The following is a 17,145-nucleotide window of genomic DNA, read 5'->3' as shown; positions in this document are numbered from 1 at the left end:
AGGTACAGATACTGGTAATCTCTATAGCCAGCCTCGCAAAAAGATGACAACCATGTCAAAATTTACAAGTATTTCTGATTAAGAACTCTATAAAGTTGTAACAAGGAGTAAACTGCCTACTTCCTGTACTTACCACTCAGTTTAAGAGCTCTTTTAATAGTGTTTTCAATTCCGTTAGAGAAAAATAACTCATCCTTTCAGACTGGATTTTCTCCAGATGCTTTCAAAACAGTGGTTGTCAAACCCCTACTTAAAAAGCCAAACCTTGACAGTGAAGTACTAGCTAACTACAGGCTTTAATCACATCTTCTCTTCCTGGGCAAGATCCTTGAGAAAGTAATTTTCAACCAACTCAACAACTTTTTGAATGACAACAATATTCTAGGAAAGTTTCAGTCAGGTTTTAGAGTAAACCATAGCAGGAGATGACTCTTACCAAAATTGTCAGCGACCTTAGGCTCAGCACTAATGACAACAGGGTCCCGGTCATAATTCTGCTAGATCTAAGTGCTGCCTTCAACACAGTTGACCATAACATTCTCCTAGAGCATCCGCCTTGAGAACTAGGTTGGCCTCTTTGGTGGTGCCCTTAATTGGTTTTGCTCATATATCTTTGAAAATATTTTGTCTGTCTTAAAACCAATTTCTAAGAGATATGGTATACACTTTGGTGTTGCTCCGGGAAGCTGTCTTGGTCTCCTACGCTTCTTATGCATGCTCTCCTTAGGAGACATCATTAGAGATCACCAATTTTGTGCTGTATCTCTAAACAAAATAATGTGAAATAAATAAATATTCTGATTACCACAGCTATGCAGATTGGCACCCACCATTGAACTTGATGTTGATATACTCTTATCTTCCCTGACTTCTAGTATGGCTGCAATAAACAAATGGACAAGCCATAAATTTCTAAAATTAAATGACGGTAAGAGATAAAAGAGATAAGCCTCTAGGTAAACTTGGGATCTTGGCTCCCCTTGTAAAATCAGAATTAACAAGCCTGGGTTTTGTCCTTGATTCAGGTTTGAATTTTAAATCCCCATAAAGAAAGTGACCACAGCATTTCTACACTTAAGAAATAATGCAAAAGTGCTTCTGTTTCTGTCACATAATGCAGCTGGAAAACTAATTCAAGCCTCTATATTGAATAGACTAGATTACTGCAATGCACTTTCTACTGGCCTTCCAAAGCGATCTATTGACAAACTTCAACTCATTTAGAGTGTCGCTGCTAGACTTTTAACTAAAAGCAGGGTGAGGAAGCATATCACTCCCATCCTAACTACTCTGCATCCTAACTATCTTTTAGAATCGATTTTAAAATGATATTACTTGTTTTTAAAGCTCTCTGTGGTCTGAAACGGGAGTAAATCACAGAATTGTTTTTGATTTATAATCCTGGTTGACCAGTCAGTCCTCCTTCCATTGATCTTTTAAATTTAAACAATCGCTCTCAAAAGATAATTGGCAGGTCAGCTTTTCTGAATGATGCACCTAAACTGCAGAACTCAATACCTAAAGTTTAAGGGTTACAGACTCATTTGACACTTTTAAATGGCTGCTGAAAACCTATGTATATAATCTTGCTTTTAACTAACATCTTTGTGTCTTTTATTTTCATATCTGTACTTTATCCCAATTGAAAAACACTTTGAACTACATCGTTTGTATAAAAAGTGCTCTATAAATGAGTTATTATTATAATTATTGTTATTACTGATTTCATCATTTAATCAATCCTGTCATCACAGATTTTACTTTGCCCCTCTCCACTTTCTATACACATTAAGACAATTTATTTTTATAATTCCTCAGTTCTGGTGAAAAGTCGTTGACTATTAAAGTCAACATAATTTATTTTCTCCACAGATGCTGTCCACTTGATGAGTATTTCCAGAAATTCTTGATTTCATATTTGTCTCATATATCCCGTACCTATTGTATTTTAATTTATGACTAACTTTTTCATCATCATTATTAGTGGAAATCTTTCCTGCTGCTGAATGATTATTTTTTTCTATGAGAAGATGTTTGCTGGAATAGTAAATTCAGAAAAGGCAGCACTGGTGTTGACTTGGAGATCCATATTGATGGACAATATGATCTACCTCCTGTATATACTTCTGGCAAATGAAATCTGTGCACATTCCCCATTGTGTTAACAATATTGCACATATACCTGGCGCAGGCACCATCCAGGAACAAACGTTGTTCACTAAGTACCGGGAATCCATTTTTGTCCTGTCTAATCTTTTGCCTTTAGCTATTATAATGAAGTATTTTACCTTGGTTATTGTTTTGATTTTTTTCTGCATACAAGTGAAGTACAAGTGAAGTTTGAGATTTCAATTTTCCTCTGATGTTATCACTGGTTCTAAAAAAAATTCCAACTAAATCAAATAATTACACTCAGCAAAACATATTTCTTGCCCCCACATCATTTACTTGAGGAGAGTTCATTCTTATTAACTTCCTGCATGTTCTGAAGTTCTGCTTCAGTATTTTCTTTGCTGAATGAATTATAAGTTAAATTGCTTTGAAGTCATGTACCAATTTGTTGGAATTTAGTTTGTGATGTGATAGGCTATTGAAATAGAATTGCTAAAAATATGTTAACTGAAGTTAATTGTTGATTATAAAGTACGGAGGCATATGTGTGAGTATAGATTGGAGGTAAACTTCTTCTTTCTGTGGTTACAGTTCTGCAACTAATTGGTGTTTTAGACATGCTGAAGTTTGTATGATGTAAAGTATGTTAAAATCTAAGAAATGTTTTCAGGATTATTTCTTAATCTCCTGCTGTTTAGATTCAAGATTCAAGATTTAAAACTGTTTAATGTTATTTTCAGTATACAAATGTAAAGGAGAACGAAACAATTGTTATTCTGGATCTGCTGCAGCACAAAAAAAAATAAGATGAAGAACACAATAATAATAATAAATACAGTAATAATAAAACACAATAAATATAAATACATAAGATAACTTTAAACATAGATTGATTTTATGTAAGCACAGGAGTGTCCGTACATAAAGTGACAAACAGGAAATGATAAAGTAGTGGTGGTTGGAAGCGTGGTGAGGTTTGATCAGCCCTACTGCTTGGTGAAGGTAACTGGTTTTGAGTTTGGTGATCCTGACATGGATACTACGTAGCCACATCCCTGATGGGGTGAGATCCTTCGTGATGTTGCTAGCCCTTTTCTGGCACCGTACTGCATATATGTCCTTTATGGTGCGTAAGCTGGTACTGTTAATGTGTTAGGCAGTTTTGTCTACCTGTTGTAGAGCCTTCCTGTTTGCTACAGTGTAGTTTCTGTACCATCCAGTAATGTAGCTTGTTAGGATCTACTGTGCATATCCAGAATGACATGTATAGAATTGCATAGTCCAGATTTCTTCAACTTCTTCAGAAGAACGAGCTTTGGTGAGCTTTACTCATTGTGTAGAATGTCTCCTGACATCATGAGAGGTTGTGCAAGATGTGCACTGCCGGGAGTTTGAAAATGCTTGCATTTTCCACTGGTGTGCTGCTGCTGTAAAGAGGGGTGTGAGTGGTGCAAGTTCTCCTGAAGTCAATAACCTTCTCCTTTGTCTTGTTGACATTGAGGAAGAGGTTATTTGCCTGGCACCAGGCCTTGAGTTCTTCCATTTCCTTTCTATAGGCTATTTCATTGCTGTTGGTGATGAGTCCTACTACTTTGTGTCATTGGCAAACTTGACAATGTGATTACTTGGGTGTTTGGCTGTGTAGTCCTGTGTGAGCAGAATGCTCAGCAATGGGCTCAACACACAGCCTGGGAGGGCACCTGTGTTGAAGATAATGGGGAGGGATGAGTGGTTGTGCACCCTGACTATCTGCGTTCAGTTAGTTACGAAGTCCCACACCCAGCTACACAGTGGTGTACTTACACCAAGGAGTAGGAGTTTGTTCACCAAGGTCTGTGGGATAAGAGTGCTGAATGCTGAACTAAAATCCAGAAACAGCATTCTGATGTAAGTGTCCTTGTTTTCGAGGTGTGTCAGGGCCTGGTGCATAATGTTGAGTGTCTAATGTGGCAGCAATGGAGTTTTTGATATGTGTCACTGAAAGCACTTCATGGTGATTGGCGTCAATGCTACTGGTCATTTAGTTCTGAAGGCATCTTTGGTACAGGGATGGTGGTGGCTGATTGGAAGTAGAGGGAGTCAGAGTACGAGGGCTTTGGCGATAACCAGTCGAGGCGAGGTAAGTTACATGTGAAGAATAGGAATAGGAAGTATGTCTGTGAGGCCGGTGTTCTGTACTGGGTGTCGGATGTGGGAAGTCCAGGATACTCCCAGATGGCCACATCTGCGCCAGGTGCGTCAAGCTGCAGCTCCTTAGGGAGCGGGTGAGGGAACAGGAGATGCAGCTTGATAACCTTTGGTCTGGGAAAGTGAGGTGGTGATAGAGAGGAGCTATAGGCAAGTAGTCACACCGGGGCCTCAGGAGACAGATAAGTGGGTCACAGTTAGGAGAGGGAAGGGAAAGAGCCAGATACTGGAGAGTACCCCTGTGACTGTCCCCCTTAACAATAAGTACTCCTGTTTGAGTACAGTAGGGAGGGAAGACCTCCCTGGAGGAAGCAACAGGGGCCGCATCTCTGGCAGAGTCTGGTTCTGTGGCTCAGAAGGGTAGGGATAGGAAGAGGGTGGCGGCAGTGATATGGGACTCTATAGTTAGGGGGTCAGACAGACGATTCTGTGGATGCAGGAAAGAAACATGGATGGTAGTTTGCCTCCTAGGTGCCAGGGTCCAGGATATTTCTGATCGTGTCCATGATATCCTGAGGTGGGAAGATGAACAGCCAGAGGTTGTGATACATATTGGTACCAATGACATAGGTAGGAAAAGGGAGGAGGTCCTGATAACAGACTACAGGGAGTTAGGAAAAAAGTTCCTAAGAAGCAGGACCTCTAAGGTAGTCATCTTGGGATTACTGCCTGTGCCATGTGACAGTGAGTATAGGAATAGAGTGAGGTGGAGGATAAATGCGTGGCTGAGGGATTGGAGCAGGAGCAGGGATTCAGATTTCTGGATCATTGGGACCTCTTTTGGGGCAGGTGTGACTTGTACAAAAAGGACGGGTTGCACTTGAATCCTAGGAGAACCAATATCCTGGCAGGGAAGTTTGCTAAGGTTATTGGGGAGAACTTAAACTAGAATTACTGGGAGGTGGGAACCAAACTGAAGAGACTGTAAAAGGGATGGTTGGCTCACAAATCAAGAAAGCTTGTACACAGTGTGAGGGGGAGGATAGGCAGGTGATTGAGAAGGGATGTGCTCAGACTGATGGTTTGAGATGTGTCTATTTTAATGCAAGGAGTATCATGAACAAAGCAGATGAGCTTAGAGCGTGAATCAGTACTTGGAGCTATGATGTTGCAGCTATTACAGAGCCTTAGATAGCTCAGGGGCAGGAATGGTAACTTAGAGTGAAGGCTTTGGATGTTTCAGAAAGGACAGGGAGAGAGGCAAAAGAGGTGGGAGTGTGGCACGGTTGATCAGAGATAGTGTCACAGCTGCAGAAAAGAAGGAAGTCATGGAGGGATTGTCTACGGAGTCTCAGTGGGTGAAGTTAGGAACAGGAAGGGGTCAGTAACTCTGTGTTTTTTATAGACCACCCAAAAGTAACAGGGATATTGAGGAGCAGATAGGGTGACAGATTGTGGAAAGATACAATAATAGCAGGGTTGTCGTGGTGGGAGATTTTAATTTCCCCAATATTGATTGGCATCTCCCCAGAGCAAGGCATTTAGATGGGATGGAGTTTGTTAGTTGTGTTCAGGAAGGCTTCCTGACATAATACAAAGATAAGCTTACAGGAGGAGAGGCTGTATTTGATATGGTATTGGGAAATGAACCTGGTCAGGTGTCAGATCTCTCAGGAGGAGAGCAGTTTGGAGATAATGATCACAATTCTATCTCCTTTACCATAGCTTTGGAGAGGGACAGGAACAGACATGTTAAGAAAGCGTTTAATTGGAGTAAGGGGAAATATGGGGCTATCAGGCAGGAACTTGGAAGCATACATTGGAAACAGATGTTCTCAAGGGAACATATGGAAGAAATGTGGCAAATGTTCAGGGGATATTTACATGAAGCTCTGCATAGGTACATTCCAATGAGACAAGGAAAGGATGGTAGGGTACAGGAACCGTGGTGTACAAAGGCTATTGTAAATCTAGTCAAGAAGAAATGGAGAGCTTACGAAAGTTACAGAAAACTAGGTAATGATAGAGATCTAGAAAATTATAAGGCTAGCAGGAAGGAGCTTAAAAATGAAATTAGGAGAGCCAAGAAGGGACCATGAGAAGGCCTTGGTGGACAAGATTAAGAAAAACTCCAAGGCATTCTACAAGTATGTGAAGAGCTAGAGGATAAAATATGAGAGAATAGGACTAATCAAGTGTGACAGTGGAAAAGTGTGCATGGAACCGGCGGAGATAGCAGAGGTAGTTAATGAATACTTCGCTTCAGTATTCACTACAGAAAAAGACTGTGGTGATTGTAGGGATGACGTACAGCAGACTGAAAAGCTTGAGCATATAGACATTAAGAAAGAGGATGTGCTGGAGCTTTTGGAAAGCTTCAAGTTAGATAAGTCATTGGGACTGGATGAGATATACCCCAGGCTACTGTGGGAGGTGAGGGAGGAGATTGCTGGGCCCCTGGAAATGATCTTTGCATCATCAATGGGGACGGGAGAGGTTCCGGAGGATTGGAGGGTTGCAGATGTTGTTCCCTTATTCAAGAAAGGGAGTAGAGATAGCCAGGAAATTAAAGACCAATGAGTCTTACTTCAGTGGTTGGTAAGTCAATGGAGCAGATCCTAAGAGGCAGGATTTATGAATATTTGGAGAGTCCCAACATACATCGCCTCCTCTACTACCATGATGAGGCTAAATTCAGGTTGGAGGAGCAACACCTCATATACCGTCTAGGTAGTCTCCAGCCCCTTGATATGAACATTGAATTCTCCAACTTCCGGTAATTCCCTCCCCCTCCCTTCCCCTATCCCTATTTCACTCTGGTCCCACCCCCAGCTGCCTATCACCTCCCTCATGGTTCCGCCTCCTTCTACTACCCATTGTGTTTTCCCCTATTCCTTCTTCACCTTCCCTGCCTATCACCTCCCTGCTTCCCCTCCCCCAACCCTTTATCTTTCCCCTTACTGGTTATTCACCTGGAACCTACCAGCCTTCTCCTTCCCATCCTCCCCCCATCTTCTATATAGGGCCTCTGCCCCTTCCCTCTTCAGTCCTGACGAAGGGTTCCGGCCGGAAATGTTGAATGATCTTTTCCACGGATGATGCCTGACCTGCTGAGTTCCTCCAGCGTGTTGTGAGTGTTGCTTTGACCCCAGCATCTGCAGAGTATTTTGTATTTGATAAGGTACCCCATGCAAGGCTTATTGAGAAAGTAAGGAGGCACGGGATCCAAGGGGACCTTGCTTTGTGGATCCAGAATTGGCTTGCCCACAGAAGGCAAAGAGTGGTTGTAGACGGGCCATATTCTGCATGGAGGTTGGTAACCAGTGGTGTGCCTCAGGGATCTGTTCTGGGATCCCTTCTCTTTGTGATTTGTATAAATGACCTGGATGAGGAAATGGAGGGATGGGTTAGTAAATTTGCTGATGACACAAAGGTTGGGGGTGTTGTGGATAGTGTGGAGGGCTGTCAGAGGTTACAGTGGGACATTGATAGGATGCAAAACTGGGCTGAGAAATGGCAGATGGAGTTCAACTCAGTTAAGTGTGAGGTGGTTCATTTTGGTAGGTCAAATACGATGGCAAAATATAGTATTAATGGCAAGACTCTTGCAGTGTAGAGGATCAGAAGGATCTTGGGGTCTGAGTCCATAGTACACTCAAAGCAGCTGCGCAGGTTGACTCTATGGTTAAGATGGCATACGGTGCATTGGCCTTCATCAACCATGGGATTGAGTTCAAGAGCCGAGAGGTAATGTTATGGCTATATTGGACCCTGGTCAGACCCCACTTAGAGTACTGTGCTCAGTTCTGGTCACTTCACTACAGGAGGTATGTGGAAACTATAGAAAGGGTGCAGAGGAAATTTATAAGGTTGTTGTCTGGATTGGGGAGCATGCCTTGTGAGAATAGGATGAGTGATCTTGGCCTTTTCTCTTTGGAGTGACGGAGGATAAGAGGGGACCTGATAGAGGTGTATAAGATGATGAGAGGCATTGATCATGTGGATAGTCAGAGGCTTTTCCCCAGGGCTGAAATAGCTAATATGAGAGGGCACAGTTTTAAGGTGCTTGGAAGTAGGTATAGAGGGGATGTCAGAGATAAGTTTTTTACACAGCGAGTGGTGAGTGTGTGGAATGAGCAGCTGGTGACTTTGGTGGAGGTGGATACAATGGGGTCTTTTAAGAGACTCCTGGGTAGGTACATGGAGCTTAGAAAAACAGAGGGCTATAGGTAACCCTAGGTAATTTCTGAAGTAAGTACACAGTATAGTATAGCACAGCATTGTGCTATACGTTTTCTATGCTTCTATGTTTCTTCTATATAAGAACACAAGAAATAGGAGTAGGTATGGGCCTGTCAATCCTGCTCTGACGTTCAACAAGATCATGGCTGATCTGGATATGGACTCAGCTCCATCTATGTACTTTTGTTCTATAACTCTTAATTCCCCTGCTGTGCAAAAATCTAACTGTGTTTTAAATAGATTTAATGGTTCCCTGAGCAGAGAAATTCACAAATTCACTACTCCCTGGGAAAAACATTTTCTCCTTATTTCCTCCTTTAGCTAGATGTAATTCAATGGATTGAAAATATAAGTGCCTGAAAGTAGTTCATTTTACCTTATTTTAACTGATAGGAATATTTTAAAATAATTGGATGAGTTAACCTGAAGGGCCTGTTTCCTTGCTGTGTTACTCTACATTCAGTTAATGTGCTTTTCCATAAATGTTTTCTTCTTATAAAATAATTTAAAATACTTTAAATTAGTTCAATCCTTTTAAATTGGTTTTGAATGCCTTGATCATCTTGACATTTGGAAATAGTTAGGAAGGCATTTGGCAGCGCAGGATGCAAAACAGCAGGCCTGGAGCTCGGTTAATCTTGTGGAGTTGCAATAGGTTAGTAATGGGACTGAATCAGGTTATTGGATGACTAGCTTTTTTGAGCTCTCTGTCCTGATTAAAATATCAGCTCTGGATATTTATGAGGAGGTTTATTCCACGTTGACTAGGCTGAGGGTGACTTTGCTGTGTTGGAATTTGGCGTCCAGATTGATGTTTATTTTTACATCTGGCTTATCATTTTTTTTTTGTTTAAGTCTAGCATTTTGCTACAATCCTCTTAGAGGGCATTTGCAAGCCAACTTCTGCTTGAGTTAGATGTAGGCCAAAGTGAGAAGGGGTAGCATGACCTTCTCTGAAGAATATCAGTTCATCTGATTTTCCTATGGGACTCAGTTTACATTTTTATTAAAACGGTTAATTATTCAACGTTACGTTATGCTGAATATGATATTCATCACTTTAAAATGGTAGCTTTGCAAATTTAAGTTACAGGTGTCCCCCGCTTTTCGAACATTCGCTTTACGAAATCTCACTGTTACGAAAGACCTACATTAGTACCCTGTTTTCGCTTTCAGAAGGTGTTTTCACTGTTACGAAGAAAGGCAGAGCGCAATAAAAGGCAGCACACGCCCAGAGCAGCCGCTCTTCCCGGATTCAGAACAGCATTGCTTAAGCACGTGCCTGTGAGCAGCCATTTGCAAGATGATTTCTATGGTATCGGAAAAGCCTAAAAGAGCTCGTAAGGGTGTTACACTTAGCTTAAAACTAGACATAATTAAGCGTTTCAATCGTGGTGAACAAAGTAAGGACAACGTGAGTTTGGCTTGTGGAAGCTGACAACCATGATGTTGAAGAGGTTTTGGCATCTCATGACCAAGAACTGATAGATGAAGAGCTGATGCAATTGGAAGAGGAAAGAATAACAATCAAAACTAAATGCTGTAGTGCAAGTGAAGCAACTACGTGAGATTTTTGCTGCAATGATAAAGTACAACTTTAATTTTGAAAGGGTACGTAGGTTTAGGGGATATTTGCAAGATGGTTTGAATCCTTACAAAGAACAGTATGATAGAAAAATGCGCAAGGCTCAGCAGTCAAGCAAGCCTTCCACATCAGCCTCAACAGATTTCGAACCTCAACATTCGATATCGAGGCGAGCAGTCATAGGAGAGGATGAGCTGCCTGCTCTAATGGAAACAGACGATGAGATGACACCCCAGTGTCCCACCACCCCAACACCCAGGCCACGGACAGATATTGTACCGATTCGCGGAGAATGCAACGGTAGCCGGGAGGCACACAGCACATCTTTAAGAAAAAAGCTGAAATAAACATGCTAATTAATTAGGTGCCGCCCCACACATAAATGTTGGCCCAGATCAAAGGTGATGCAATTGGCAATTGGCACTGATCTAGGCCGACAATTACGTGCCGGGCAGCACCTAATTAATTGGCATGTTTATTTTGGCTTTTTTCTTAAAGATGTGCTATGTGCCTCCCGGCTACTGCTGGACCCCTGCGTGCTTCGCAGCAATGTATCGGTCGGCGGCCTGGAGGGTGGGGGCCACTGCACCACCCAAACTCTGACTCTGCCTAACACACCAACATCAGTGTGCTCGGCGCTGTCTTCCCAATTCCGGTAAGTGATACTACACTGTACATACATTATTTCTACTTTATATTGGCTGTGAATTTTTACGTGTTATTTGGTATGATTTGGCAGCTTCAAAGTTTAAAGGTTACTGGAGAGAGTTTTTGCTAAGAGCGCTTGTGTGAGATTTTCGCTACGGAGAGCAGTGCAGTAATGATTGTGGAAAAGTACTTCTACTTTATATAGACTGTGTATTTATCATATCATTCCTGCTTTTACCATATGTTACTGTTATTTTAGGTTTTATGTGTTACTTGACATGATTATGTAGGTTATTTTTGGGTCTGCAAACACTCACAAAATTTTCCCATATAAATAAATGGTAATTGCTTCTTCGCTTTACGACATTTTGGCTTACGAACCCTTTCATAGGAACGCTGTACCTTTGGATGGCAGGGGAAACCTGCATCTCTTTGTGTTTATCAGTGAGAAAAGTCTGAGAGAGCAGAACAACATTTCATTATTTTTGTGCTATGACAGACCACAGTTTGGTTTCCTTCTCCCCAGAAATGCCCTGCAGTTTTGTTGGCTTATTTCCCCTGTGATAAATCAAATGCCTGATAGCTATGGTGATAGTATTAAAGATAACGACATGGTCCTCCAGGCAAGTCAGCAGGCAAAGAGATCCTGTAATGTTAACAAAATAGCCTTTTTCATTTCTGGACTAGTGGAGTAAGGTGTATTTATTGATATTGCTATCTTCCATCTGAAATAATTTACAATTGGTGAGAAGTTGGCTTGCCCTATAGATACTTTGACAAACCCAGTGTCTGGTTTAAGTGAGCACTACCATAAGGTTATTTTATGCACTCTGTGGAACATCAGACTCTGTAACTGGATATTGTTGGCAAGCTCAGTCATATTACCCAGCCCCACTTTCCTTGAGCTGAAGTGGTGGACAGTCTTTACAAACAGCAGTAGTTGAAGTGGTTAATCTATTGTAAGGGAATTCTAGAATTGTGGTTGAGTGTTGATGATAGGGTGGTCTGTCACTTTGAGTGTTTGCAGTTAGTGATGTCCTCACCATTATTGCCTTTGCCCTTCTTGTTGGAAACTCTCATTGGTAATTAATTAAACAAACCATGTGAATTGGTCTAGTAATTTTGTCGATGATACATGGTGCAGCCAGGAAACCACTAGAGGTGAAGAAATGGAATATCTATCGCAATGGAAAGCGTGTTGATGAGTTGAACTGCTTTGCTCTGGATGGTGTCAACCTCGAGTGTTTTTGAATCTGCACACATTGAGACAAGTGGGAAACATTCATTGCAACACATAAAGTGCTGGAGAAACTCAATGGGTCAGCTGCAGCTAAGGATGGAAATGGGCAGTTGATCCTTTGGGTGAAAACTGTTCATCTGGACTGCAGGTTAGAGGAGACTAGCAGGCAAGTATAACAATTGGAGGGAAGGGTGGAGCAAGAGCTAGCAGGTAAATGTAGGGAGTAGAGTTGACAGGAAGATGAGGGAGGAGGGAGGATGGAGAGTGGGAATGGTGTCAGAAGCTGGTTGGTGATAGGTGGAAGTGAGAAGTGGCTGCAGAATTTGATAGGAGCGGAAGATGGAGCCAAGAATAAATGGGTGGTGGGTGAGTGGGGAGGGAAGCCAATTGCTTCAGATTCCAGTATCAGCAATCTCATGAGTCTCCATATTGCATTGCAATTCTGACTTGCAATTGTAGTTGGTGGAAACATTTTTGGAAGCTGTGCAGGATGTGAATCAATGATCATGGAATACTCAATGTTTAATGTACTCCTGTTGGCATAGTATTTGTGTCACTGGTCTATTTAAATTTTTAGTCATTGTTGATCCTCAGGGAGTTGATAATTGGGGTTCAACAATGACAATGTTACTGAATATCCAAAGGGAAGATGTTAATTCTTAATACTCAAACATCCAGCTGAGGTATTCATTGCAAGTTTGTAGTCTTGGCCTGAATGTTGTCCAGGACATGCAACTTGCCGATGTTGACTGCTTCATTATATCACATGTTATGAATGGAAAAAAATGTTGTGTGTTCATCAGTGAATATCCTCACCAGTGATCTTATGAAGAGGACTGTTGAATGGTTATAACTGTCCTGAGGAATTCTTGCAGTTGTCTGTGACGATTGACCTCCAACAAACAAGATATCATTATATGGATTTATATACTGTGCATAAGATGCACAGTATGTAACCTCCTGAGTCTCTCCCCAAATTTCCACTTCCTAAGAATCAGAGCAGTGGTACTTGCGTTAAACTGCCGCATAGCCCACAGCAGGAAAGATGATTGAAATGACTTCTTCTGCTACCAAGAAAAATCCAATTTCAGATTTGTGCCTTTCCTCTCTAATGGAAGCAATGTGTGGATAAATGGTAGTTAGTAGCTTATTAAGTCAAAATGAGCAGGAAGTTAACCTGTTAATTTACCCTGTGAAATAGTTCTCCTTGTGGGCTCTGGACTGAAGGATCTCTGGCATGTTAAGGGTCATGAGTTGTAGATTTCCTCTGTTACCATGGCTTCACTTCATTCACTGCTTGGTGTAATGCATTTGAGATCACTGGTGATAAAAAGGCACAACAAAACAGCCTTTTCCAGAGAATATTGTAGCTCACTGTGCTCACTCTGCTTGTTCAGCAGCCACTTAACATTTCTAACACTTAATTTGTCCTTTGGTTATTTTTAAAGACCTCGGGATGGCTTTTTTACTTCTGTTCTGTGCATCCTGCTGATGCAAATGTGCCGATGAATTCAAACCACATTTATAACACTATTTCATACTGATTCACATTCAGAGTTGGATTTAGTTGAGTTTGTTGTTATATACATCAAGGCGCAATGAAACTCCTTGCTTGTGTGAAACTCAGAGAGTAAACAGTATAAATGGTAATAATAAATTCAACAATAAATACAGTGACAAGCACATAACAACAGAATAGTCATAATCATACAGGCTCTTTGGCACAATTCATCCATTGGCTGTGTTGCCTACATTTGGACCACAGCTCTCTTTATCTCTCCTATCCATGTACATACCTAGAGAGCTTTTAAATATTGCCAATGTGCCTGTTTCTACCACTGTTTCTGGCAGCTCATTCCAAGTAAGCGCCACCCTTTGCCCCTTTTAAATCTCATGTAATCTTATGTACCTCCATAAGGTTACCCCCAAATCTTATGCATCCAGGGATTAAAGCCCTTGTTAAAAGCCTTGATAAATTCTATATAGACAATATTCACTGCCCTACTTTCATCTACTCTCTTGGCTATCTCCTCATTCTCCAATCTCTCCTTGCAACTCAGGATCCAGTCCAGTCAAATCTTTTCTGCACTCTTTCTAGTTTAGTAACTATAACTGAGTAACCAAGATCCATGGTCAGAGCCTCAAGGGAGGCTTAAAGAGATAAGTAAATGGAAGCTCTAGACCACTCTTGAAGACTAACAATATTCCAAGAGTGCTTTTGGTTTCTCCAATGTAAAGAGACTAAATGTTATGAGCACTGAATACAAATCATTAAACTGGATTAACACGTGTTTTGTTATTTCATCTGGAATGGATGTTTGGCTCCCTGATTGTTGGGAATGAAAGATGGGAAATGACATTTGTTACGTCATCCAGTAATTTCATGGGTAATACCATGGGAAAGGGAATGGCTGGTGGATGGAACCAGGGCAATAGCCGAGGCAATGAAACTTCCAGAAATTTGGAAGGGAAAGGAAGGGAACTATACAGCCACTGAAATCAATGCATGATGGAGCACATAAAGGTGCCCAACCCACTAGCTATGCAAATAAGTATTTTGCTAGACAAATAGAAATAGTGGAAGGGAAGTTCACACAGTATTTTGAGTTGGCAATGAAAGTAAACCAGAACAAATATAATGAAAGTTATTATCATAGTTCATTGGTCACAAAGGGGAAGAATTATACTATACAATAAAACCTTTAAATGGCCCCATTAAAGTGAAACAATTGAGTGACCTACTTTTTACACTCAACTTAAGGGAAGAAAATAATTTAGTGTCACAGAATTAAAGGGTTCATTCATCAAAAGTTGGATATTTAAGACATAGGAGCAGAATTAGGCCATTTGGCCCTTTGAGTCTGCTCCACCATTTCATCATGGCTGACCGATTTTCCCCCTGAGCCCCAGGCTCCTGCCTTTTCCCCATACCCCTTCATGTCCTGACTAATCAAGAACCTATCAGCCTCTACCTTAAATATACACAATGGGTGGCAATAAATTCCACAGATTCACCACTCTCTGGCTAAGTAAATACCTTCTCATCTCTGTTCTAAAAAGATGCCCCTCTATTCTGACTATGTGCCCTCTGATCTTAGACTCCCCCACATGGGAAACATCCCTTCCACATCCACTCTATCGATGCTTTTCAATATTAGATAGGTTTCAATGAGGTCACCCCTCATTCTTCTGCATTCCAGTGAATAGAGGCCCAGAGCCACCAAATGCTCCTCATATGATAAGCCTTTCAACCCCGGAATCATTTTTGTGAATTTGAAGAGTCCAGGATTCTAGTTGATAAGAGAGTTAATTTTATTTAAGTCCATATAAACAAGATTCAAAGGTGCCGAGATATCCAAGGCCTGGCCAGTAATATGGAATGGTCAACAAAAGAAAGTATCTGCAGCGAAGTACAAGACAAAAATCAGAAGAGATTAAAGTTCTGCCAGAGTGCTGTAGATGTTGCAAGTGTTGTGGACTCTAACATAACTAGCAAGAAAAGAGGAGCTCTACATATGCAGGAAGGTGCTCATAGTGTGGATTGGAAAACCATCCCTGTGAACAGTGTGGAGTGAAATATACATTGAATGTTTATGCTGTGGACAAGGTGAGGTGTACAACTATGTAGAAAGGGTCATGTTCACAGTAGCAGCTGATCTCAATGAACCAGGTGCAACTAAGGTCAATGTGGAAGGAACACCCCTTAAATAAATTAATTTCAAGTTGTTGCTGCAATGCCACCCAGTAACCAATGACTTTTTAACTTGACTTAGGAGCACCAGGTAATGCTTTTCTGAAGCATGCTATCAGTCTCAAGATGGTGCAGTTAAATCAACAAGTCAGTATGTACCATGTTTAACAAAGTAATAGTGAAAACTGGAAGGTGTTATTCTCTGAAGATAGTGAATGCACAGAACCAGAAAGGTATGATATGGATTTCACCATAGTAAGGTGGAAAAGATATCATACCATCACTTGGTTGTAGTACAGTTTGGCATATGTAGTAACTTATTGTGCACCCGCTAGATTAGTGGTCACCAACCTTTTTAAGCCCAAGATCCCCTACCTCGACCTTAGTGAATGGCAAGATCTACCTACTAAATCATTTAGAGAAAAAACAGCTCAGATTGTACTTCCAATTTGAGGCCTTTTATTTGGGCTAATTGTATTTGAATTACACAAATTAATTCAAACAAGAAAACTCTGTAACTAGCATTTCAAACAGGCCATAACTATCTTTCTTTAAGAATATTACAATACTTCACACCTTTAATTCTAAGTTTCATTATTTAATTTTATTTCAACATGAAAAATAAATGAATAAAAATTGACTGTTGCACTCAGTGTGATGACTGGGGCTGAATACTTTCTGCCAGTTCCCTGAAATTTGGCTCATAACTACAGACAGCCAGTCTGAGACAGTCTGTGAGGTGTCTGTCAGTAAGACAGCTCCTGTACTTAGATTTAATAATTTTCATCTGTGAAAATGCAATTTCACATAGATAAGTTGACCCGAAGTAGGCACTGACTTTTAGTGCTATAAAACCAAGGCGCACACTGTGCATTGCTGGGGCCTCATCAGTAGTAATTGCCACCAGTTTATAAATGGGGATGTCATTTTCATGGACATATTTTTTAAACGCATTGTAAATATCCTCACCTCTCGTTCTTTCCTTTAATTGCAACAGCGTGAGGTGTTACGTGCTCATGGAGATCTGTTTTTTTTGTGAGAATGATGTAATGGTCTTTTGGAGGTCAGCTGATGTGATTTTCCCGCCGATGTGAGGTCACGTGATGACATGTACCCCGTGACTATATAAGGGTCGACTCAGGTGACGCAGTAGTTTTTGAGTTTGCAGATTTCCAGGTAGAATGTGCTGTATCTCCATTTCTGTTGCGTTTGTTTATGTGACACAGTTTCATTTTTAAAACGGTTGTATGTTCTGTTGAAAGATTCCATATTATTTGGACTGGAAATTTGTGGCTGGAAGTGCCAATTCACTCAATTCTGACAGTTGAAGGGAGAGTGAAGAATTCATCGAAGTGAAGGATCGAGAGAAGTTGGCATCGTTTGGCAGTTTAATAAAGAATCAACCTTATTGAGTCTTCATTGGAGAGAACTTGCATCGCGGTAACTCATGCAAAAGGGCAATGAGTTCATGCAAAAAAAAAAGGTGCTCTCTCTCTAAAG

The sequence above is a fragment of the Mobula birostris genome, chromosome 7 (genome assembly GCF_030028105.1).
Source record: "Mobula birostris isolate sMobBir1 chromosome 7, sMobBir1.hap1, whole genome shotgun sequence".
NCBI classification, from domain to species: domain Eukaryota; kingdom Metazoa; phylum Chordata; class Chondrichthyes; order Myliobatiformes; family Myliobatidae; genus Mobula; species Mobula birostris.
Note: the sequence above shows the minus strand (reverse complement) of the source record.